Here is a 10,000-nt window from a genome sequence, read left to right on the forward strand (position 1 = left end):
TATTATTATTATTATTATCATTATTATTATTATTATTATCATTATTATCATTATTATTATCATTATTATTATTATTATTATCATTATTATTATTATTATTATCATTATTATTATTATTATTATCATTATTATTATTATTATCATTATTATTATTATTATTATCATTATTATTATTATTATTATCATTATTATTATTATTATTATCATTATTATTATTATTATTATCATTATTATTATTATTATTATTATTATTATTATTATTATTATTATTACTATGTAAACTAGAATGTATTATTATTATTATTATTATTATTATCTAAACGATAACCCTAATTGGAAAAGCATCCGGCTATAAGCCCAATGGCTCCAAAAAGGAAAAATAGCCCTGTGAGAAAAGGAAATAAGGAAATAAATAAACTACAAGAGAAGTAATGAACAATTAAAATAACATAATTTAAGAACAGTAACAACATTAAAATAGATCTTTTATACATAAACTATAAAAAGAGACATATGTTAGCATGTTCAACATAACAACATTTGCTGCAAGTTTGAAGTTTTGAACAGTAACAACATTAAAGTACATCTTTCATATATAAACTATAAAAAAAATAAGAAAAAAACAAGAGGAAGAGAAATATGAAATGATAAAACTTTTGAAATTATATACCATATCTATCTCGTACTTCCCAAGAGAGATTAGTTCACCAAACTTTCAACTGGACTCCACAAGGCCCTAGAAGAGTTGGAAGACCCAGGCCTGCATGGGTGAGGACTAAAGCGTGAAGAGGGGGATGATGCATGGAGAAGTGTTGATTCAAAAGCTCAAGATAGAGACGACTGGTGGAAATCTAACCGAGGCCCTTTGCGTCAATAGGCGTGGAAGATGATGATGATGATGGTTTTACCAACACGTAGGGTCTATTGTGTTCTAGGATTTGTATACGAAATCTTATTACTATTACATACGTTAGTCACAACAGACACAGTTTAACAGCCATGGAAGATAATATGATAAGAACTGTTTACGTAAATCAAAGATAATATCTGCCAGTGATAAAGAACTCTCGTATTATGAGCTGATAGTAAAACCGATCCAACATGGCGCGGTCGGTTTCAACTTCATTTCAAGCCTTTATTTACCATTTATCTTTATCTACTGATTTGTCCTTATTCTAATCTCCCTTATCTATCTAAATACGAAATGGATATGTAGGACACACTCTCTCTCTCTCTCTCTCTCTCTCTCTCTCTCTCTCAAGATCATACGACTTCTCTTAATGCTTAAACTAAATCGCTTTACCAAAGGGCAAATGGAATCTCTCTCTCTCTCTCTCTCTCTCTCTCTCTCTCTCTCAAAATCATACCAACTCTCTAAATGCTTAAACTAAATCGCTTTACTAAAGTGCAAATAGAATCTCTCTCTCTCTCTCTCTCTCTCTCTCTCTCTCAAGATCATACGACTTCTCTAAATGCTTAAACTAAATCGCTTTACCAAAGTGCAAATGGAATCTCTCTCTCTCTCTCTCTCTCTCTCTCTCTCTCTCTCTGAATACACGCAGTAACTATTTATTACTGTGATACCCTGAACACAAAAATTACCATAATAACCACAAAAACTACAATATCGACGGTTTTACAAATGAAATTGATAACTGTACAACAAAGTATGTTATACACCACCTAACCGCAATTCGTAAAATATATCGAATTGCTTAAGGGTACACTCAGGCACACTATTCTATCTGTTTCCTTATTTCCTTTCCTCACCGGGCTATTTTCCCTATTGGAGTCCTTAAAGGGCTTGTAGCATCTTGCTTTTACTTTACTTTGATGTCTGCTTTTCCGGTCTTATACAGCAGGGAAACCCCACTCTGTACAGGACCTCCACTGTCGTTTTACCTTGTTCGTTCAGAGTATTTAACGTTTCATATCGCGTATTGTACATTTACTGTTAAATCGTCACTGTCAAAGGACTCATGAAATAAGAAAGTCTTCAGTTTCCTCTGGAAAGCCTTAATGTCTTCAATCATTCGAATGTTTCGTGGGAGCTTATATAGTGTCAAACTGGGGTTGAAGCTAAAGCGACGAAATCAAGTGTCAACAATAACAGCTGTGGACTAAGCAGGGACTGTCTGTTTGTATGTGGGAAGCAGCAGCAACCTTGGGGCATCCTTGGGGCACCCTTGGGGAAGGTCGAGGATCTAAGTGGGGATATATCATGCTTTATTCGTCCTGAGTGACCACATCCTGCTTCCTTCATCAAGTTTACCTTCGCCAAAGTTATGTCACGAAGCCAGTGTGGCTAAAGCATGTTACATGACAATAGAAACACAGAGGGGTGGGATTTTCAAAACGGGATATGACGTAATAGGGCAGGTGGACTAGTACCGGTGACGTAAGTGAAGGTGAGTAGTGAGCATGACTTGATTCTAGGGGGTAAAGGAGTTTACAGAACATATCACTAATTATTTATCTACATAAAATTAAAAACATTCTTAAGATTTCCAGCATAAATATTTGTAAAATAATTAACTAGAATAACTAATTAGATGGACAGATAATATACAGTATATAATTACAGAACATATCACTTATTGTCTACATAAATTAAATCAATTCTTAAGATTTCCAGCATAAATAGATTGGAAAACAACTAGAATTAATAATTATGTGAATAGATAATATATATACTGTATGCTTATACGTGTCTTCATACGTAACTCATGTGCAGAAGTTGAGTATAATTTTAATCTCAATAAAATCTAGAGTATCAGTTATTATTATTATTATTATTATTATTAATTGCTAAGCTACAACCCTAATTGGAAAAGCTGGATGCTATAAGCCAAGGGGCCCCAACAGGGAAAATAGCCCAGTGAGGAAAAGAAACAAGGAAAAAATAAAATATTTTGAGAACAGTAACAACATTAAACTAAATATTTCCTATATAAACTATATAAACTTTAAAACACAAGAGGAAGAGAAACAAGATAGAATAGTGTGCCCGTGTGTACCCTCAAGCAAGAGAACTCTAACCCAAGACAGTGGAAGACTGTGGTGTGGAGGCTATGGCCGTGCCTAAGACCAGAGAACAATGGTTTGATTTTGGAGTGTCCTTCTCCTAGAAGAGCTGCTTATCATAGCTAAAGAGTCTCTTCTACCTTTGCCAAGAAGACATTCGTTCCTTAAGTTCTTCCGAGTAAATGAAAACGACTTTCCAACACAGTGCTACTAAAAGGAACACTTGTGAGTAGGGTACAATAAGCAATGGATGAATTGCATATTTTAATCTCTCTCTCTCTCTCTCTCTCTCTCTCTCTCTCTCTCTCACAAACAGGAAAACGAACACACACCTTCATCGTCTTAATTTTTTTCTTTTTATTTACTTATAACTTTCTCTTCTTAACTTCTTCCAATTACTTTCAAACCCTTTCACTATAGTCAATTTTTTTTAGCGAGGCAGATTTGCACCGACTCGCAGCGGTGCAATTTTAGCTCGGAAAAGTTTCCTGATCGCTGATTGGTTGGACAAGATAATTCTAACCAATCAGCGATCAGGAAACCTTTCCGAGCGAAAAGGGCACCCTTGCGAGTCGGTGCAAATGCGCCTCATTAAAAGAAATTGACTCCTCGCTTTACTCCATACATAGAGGTTAAGAACATATTTAGATAAATAGCAGAAATTACAATTATAAAAACAGTGTAATGTTAAATAAAAAATATTTTTATGTAAATATACTATGATGTATATACATACATATATATATATATATATATATACATATATATATATATATATAACATAAATTGTAAAAATTGTACATTTGTATTTCAAAACAAAAGATTAAAAAAATGACCAAGGATAGATTGCAAAAATAGTCTTAGATACACTTTATTATCATTATTATTATTATTATTATTATTATTATTACTATTATTATTATTATTATTAAATATTATTATCATTATTAATTATCATAATTTATTAATTATTATTATGAATTATTATCATCATTATTATTAATATTAATATTATTATTATTATTATTATTATTATTAATATTATTATTATCATCATCATTGCTTGCTAAGTTATAACCCTAGCTGGAAAAGCAGGATGCTATAAGCCCAGGGGATCCAACGGGGAAAATAGCCTAGTGTGGGAAGGAAATAAGGAAATAAACAGCAAGAGAAGTTTAACAGCAATAATAACATTATTTTTAAAATAAATCTTTTTTTTATATAAACTATAAATTACCTCTAACACAATTATATATTTTCCAAATCTTCCATAATGTATCTCCGTCAATAACATCAGAATCTTTAAATAAGTATAAGTACATAATAATAATAATAATAATAATAATAATAATAATAATAATAATAATAATGATAATAATAATAATAATAATAATGATAATAATAATAATAATGATAATAATAATAATAATAATAATATTAACAACAACAATAATAATAATAATAATAATAATAATAATAGTAATAATACTAATACTAATACTAATAATAATAATAATAATAATAATAATGGTAATAATAATATTACTAATATTAACAACAATAATAATAATAATAATAAATAATAATCTTAATGATAATAATGATAATAATAAAGATAATAATAATAATAATAATAATAATAATGAAAATGCTATTACTACTACTACTTCATTATAAAAATTTTCATCTGCATAATCTCATTCTTGTCAGACTACCAACTGGTCCTCTACTATCAACCCTTCTCTCCTTATCTTACTTTAATCAAAATCCTACCAAATATTATCTATGATACACAAAGCTATCTTATCACCTTAACCTGGAAAAGATCATCTATCCATCTTGGGACCCTTATTTGGAACCTTTCCCTCCTCCGGGTATACCTTACACAGCATGGTCAGTCACCCAAATCTAAATTTCAATATCAAACTGGACATGTCCTTATGGCAAAGTAGAAACACATAAGTCTTGCGTTAAGTCAGCAATCCTGTACTTTGAAGTTTATCGAAGAAAATTTCAAATAATAAAATGCATAAAATCAAATAGACTTTTTTCAATAATTTGAAACTTCCAAAAAACTCTCAAGATGAAAAAACTGACTATAGCAGTATTATAGCAATAGATTATCTTCCTTCTGTGTGATGTTTCGTTAGACCTAGGAAGAAAATAGACTTAATAATCTTAAACCTTCAAAAATTATGAAAAAATAAAACTGACTATTACAGTATTATATCAAAAGACTATCTCCCATTCTGTGTGATTTTAAGTTAATGAATACTTTGTATGGGTAGGTAATGGCTAACTACAGCGCGAGAACAGAAATTTCACTGAACTCTTCCGTGTGAGCCCCACGCGAAATCAACCAGAGTTTAAATCCAACCATTTCGTACATAAGGGTGACGTCAAGCCAAATATATATCTGGGTCATTGGCGAGTTATTTCTCCTCGCTCAACCTTATTCTAACTTTGAAATAATCCTACTTATTCTCAGGACATTGAGGAACTCAACAAGGGTCTTTTGGCAATGGTTTAGTTTCAAGATACACAGGTTAGTTAAGATGAATTAGCTATGAGCAGATTTAAATAGGTACGAAGAGTTGATCCTCTTTTTTAAGTGATGATACCATAAGGTAGAGAAACTCTCTCTCTCTCTCTCTCTCTCTCTCTCTCTCTCTCTATATATATATATATATATATACACATATATACATATATACACTCATATTTACATATATATACATATACATATGTATATACACATACATATAAATATATATATATATATATATACACGTCTCTCTCTCTCTCTCTCTCTCTCTCTCTCTATATATATATATATATATATATTACATATATATACCCCAAAATTGGGGGAAGTGCCTTGGTATATGTATGTATGTATATACATAGATATATATACATTTATATATATATATATATAAATATATATATATATATATATATATGCGCACACACACACACACGAGAGAGAGAGAGAGAGAGAGAGAGAGAGAGAGAGAGAGGGTACTCTACTTTTAAGATGGTGAAAGGGTTTGTGTATCGCCATGATCAGCAAAGCTGTACTAGTCAAGACCAGTCAAGACCACCCATACTATGTCGGGTTTGCTGTGAGCCATCAGACTAAAATCTCTCCCACCACCACCAGTTGGCCAGCGTGGTGAGGAAAACAGGCCAAACCCTAGACGTGACTAGAGACATGTCTGAGGCCTTTGTCCTGCAAATGGCTAGAAACGTCTCCATTTGTCGTAGGGTTGTAAGAATACTACTAGGAAATATTTATTTTAATGTTACTTTTCTTGAAGTATTTTATTTTTCATTTTCCTTTCCTTACTGGGCTATCTTCCCTCTTGGAGCTCCCGGGCATTTATAGCATCCTGCTTTTCCAACTAGGGTTGCAGCTTAGCAAGTAGTAGTAGTAGTAGTAGTAGTAATAATAATAATAATAATAATAATAATAATAATAATAACACTGTACGTCCTGCGTGTTGTAGAAAGCGATTAAAAGGACAGCTGCTGTCTTGTAGGCTTGCTTTTTAGCAAAAAAGGCTAGGCCTACTGCTAATAACTGTTGAAACTACTGCCCTTCAGTTGGACTATTTGGTCAAATGTTAGGCCCACTGCCTGCGTTCATGTTTAAAGGTCACATATGTATATGTTATCAGTCTCCAGGTCATTGTCCCTCACCTCTGCCATTCGTGAGCAATTGTAAGTGCTACCGTACAAGCAAGTAAATCTATATTCATAATAAATAATGATAAAAAGATCATATTGCACTGAGTGAAAATATTTATTTATAATTTTTCATGAATGGCAAGAACATCTTTTATGGGAAAAACTAAATATGAATTATAGACTTAATTCGATTTATCCTTTCAAAAAAAAAATAAATAAAAAATAAAAAAAAGAAAGAAAGAAAGAAAAAAAGAAAAAAAAAACATTGAATTTTGTTCTTAAAGATAAGACTGTTATGTAATATTAAAACTTTGACCGAGGATACTGATAAGAAATCACCCTTATCAAAGAGAATTTTCATCTTGAATGTTGTTATTATCACAAGGTTAAATTAAAATGAAAAACAAAAGAGATATTTAGTAGAACTTAGATTTTCTAACTGTAACTAAGGATAAAGTAAAACCCCTTAATTACCTCCGCCATCGAAGTTGGAAGGAGGTTATGTTTTAACCCCCTGTTTGTGTGTTTGTTTATGAACAGCTTCCTGGCCACAATCTTAATCGTAGAGTAATGAAACTTAGAGGGATTAACTGCTATATAAAAAGCTGGAAGTGATTCAATTTTGGAAAGTCAAGGTCAAATGTCAGGGTCACGGTCAAGCAAAATGTCCAATTCACGTAATCAGACATAAGTTTGGACATCGTTGTCACAGAGACTTCAAACTTGATTCATAATTGACTGTATGAAAATCCACGCCAATTAATACATGTTAAGGTCAAAAGGTCAAGGTCAAGGTCGATAAATAAGCTGCCGAGGCGAAGGTCTGCACTCTACCGAGTGCCCCTCTAGTTCCATCTGTAAAATCATCATCATCATCATCATTATTGTTATTATTATTATTTTTTTTAATTACTTTTATCATTACTTGTAGTCTATCATCATCATCATCATCATCATTATTATTATTACAGTATAAATATTGTATTTTTATTATCTATGTATGAAGGATCAATTTAAAGTTGTTACTGTTTTTTAAATATTTCATTTTGATTGTTTATTCTTCTCTTGTAGTTTTTTTTATTTCCATGTTTCCTTTCCTCACTGGGCTATTTTTTATTGCTGAAGCCCTTGGGCTTATAGCATCCTGTTTTTCCAACTAGGGTTGCAGCTTAGCTTGTAACAACAACAACAACAACAACCACAACAGCAATAATAATATTAATAATAATAATAATAATAATAATAATAATAATAACATAAACAACAACAATAATAATAATAATAATAATAATATATAATGATAATAATAATAATAACAATAAAAATAATAATAACAATAACAATAATAATAATAATAATAATAATAATAATAATAATAATAACAACAACATGTAATAGAAACAAAAAGCAAAAAATTTCACAATCAAAAGTTCGTCTTGAATCTTTCACTGATGACATTTACGTTTCCCGTATGAATGACGTAAAAAATTGCTTTTTTTCACTATAGAGAAAGCTCATTCATGACCTAATTATGGACTCGAACCAAAGAAAGAGTCAGTTGCTATAAGGACCGTTTTCAAATACTATCAGATTAGACATATGTAAGATAGTGCGTCTAATGCTTGTAGTTCTAAGTCCGTTTCATTATTATTATTATCATTATTGTTGTTATTATTATTATTATTATTATTATTATTATTATTATTATTATTATATATTATTATTATTATTATCATTATTATTATTATTATAAATATTATTATTATAATTAGTACAAATATTATTATTAGTATAAATATTATTATCATTATTATTATTATTATTATTATTATCATTATTGTAAATATAATATAAATAATAATAATTATTATTATTATTACTACTACTACTACTACGACTACTACTACTACTACTATAAGCTACAACCCTGGTTGGAAAAGCACGATCCTATAAGCCCAAGGTCTCCTACAGGGAAAAATAGCCCAGTGAGGAAGGGAAACAAGGAAATAACCTACAAGAGAAGTAATGAACAATTGAAATTAAAATTTTAATGAACAATAACAACACCAAAATAGCTCTTTCATATATTAACTATAAACACTTAAAAGAGAGAGAGAGAGAGAGAGAGAGAGAGAGAGAGAGAGAGAGAGAGAGAGAGAGAGAGAGAGAGAGAGAGGATAGTGTGCCTGAGCGTACCCTTAAACAAATAAAAGGCCATGGTACAGAGACTATGGCATTACCCAAGATTAGGGAACAATGGTTTGCCTTGGGCGTGTCCTTCTCCTAGAACTTAACGTTAAGGCTCTCAAGTTAACATAAAACTATACGGTTTTGTTATATGTGATATACTTCTCACAACTGGGATTAAATTATTTAGAACAATTAGAAATTCTATATTATTATTTGGGTTTCTAAATGTGCTATCAAATAACATAAACAATCTATGATGTTAATCTCTCTCTCTCTCTCTCTCTCTCTCTCTCTCTCTCTTCCCACTAAAGGGCGTGTAGGTCGTTCTAAAACGAACGGATGTTCTCTCTCTCTCTCTCTCTCTCTCTCTCTCTCTCTCTCTCTAGGTTGAGTCACATTCACTGATAACTTCGCGTGTTTGAAAGTTGTGTCTTGGTATTTCAATAGTATGTAATCCTATTAAAGTTATTCTAAGTAATTGAATAAAGGAAGCAATTTTTTTCGATGTCTTGGTCTTCTATTTCTGGTTTGTTTACACATGTCACACTTCACGTCGAAGTAGTGGGTTGGCCAGGGCACCAGCCGCCCGTTGAGATACCACCGCTAGAGAGTTATTGGGTCCTTTGACTGGCCAGACAGTACTACATTGGATCCTTCTCTCTGGTTACGTTTCTTTCCCTTTGCCTACACATAGTCTGGCCTATTCATTAAAGATTCTCCTCTGTTCTCATACACCTGACAACACTGAGATTACCAAACAATTCTTCTTCACCCAAGAGGTTAACTACTGCACTATAATTGTTCAGTGGCTACTTTCCTCATGGTAAGGGTAGAAGAGACTCTTCAGCTATGGTAAGCAGCTCTTCTAGGAGAAGGACACTCCAAAATCAAACCATTGTTCTTAAGTCTTGGATTGTGCCATAGCCTCCGTAACATGGTCTTCCACTGCCTTAGGTTAGAGTTCTCTTGCTTGAGGGTACATTCGGGCACACTATTCTATCTAATTTCTCTTCCTCTTGTTTTGTTAAAGTATTTATAGTTTATATAGGAATTATTTATTTTAATGTCGTTACTTTCCTTAAAATATTTTATTTTT

The 10,000-nt window shown here is 31.4% G+C and overlaps 1 protein-coding gene across 2 annotated transcripts in view; it reads right to left on the reverse strand.

The window, feature by feature from the left end:
* Positions 1-10,000, reverse strand: part of LOC137652281 (rifampicin phosphotransferase-like) — a 455,498-nt gene that overhangs the window by 56,122 nt on the left and 389,376 nt on the right. The window lies entirely within an intron of this gene.

This window comes from Palaemon carinicauda, chromosome 13 (genome assembly GCF_036898095.1).
Source record: "Palaemon carinicauda isolate YSFRI2023 chromosome 13, ASM3689809v2, whole genome shotgun sequence".
Classification (NCBI taxonomy): Eukaryota; Metazoa; Arthropoda; class Malacostraca; order Decapoda; family Palaemonidae; genus Palaemon; species Palaemon carinicauda.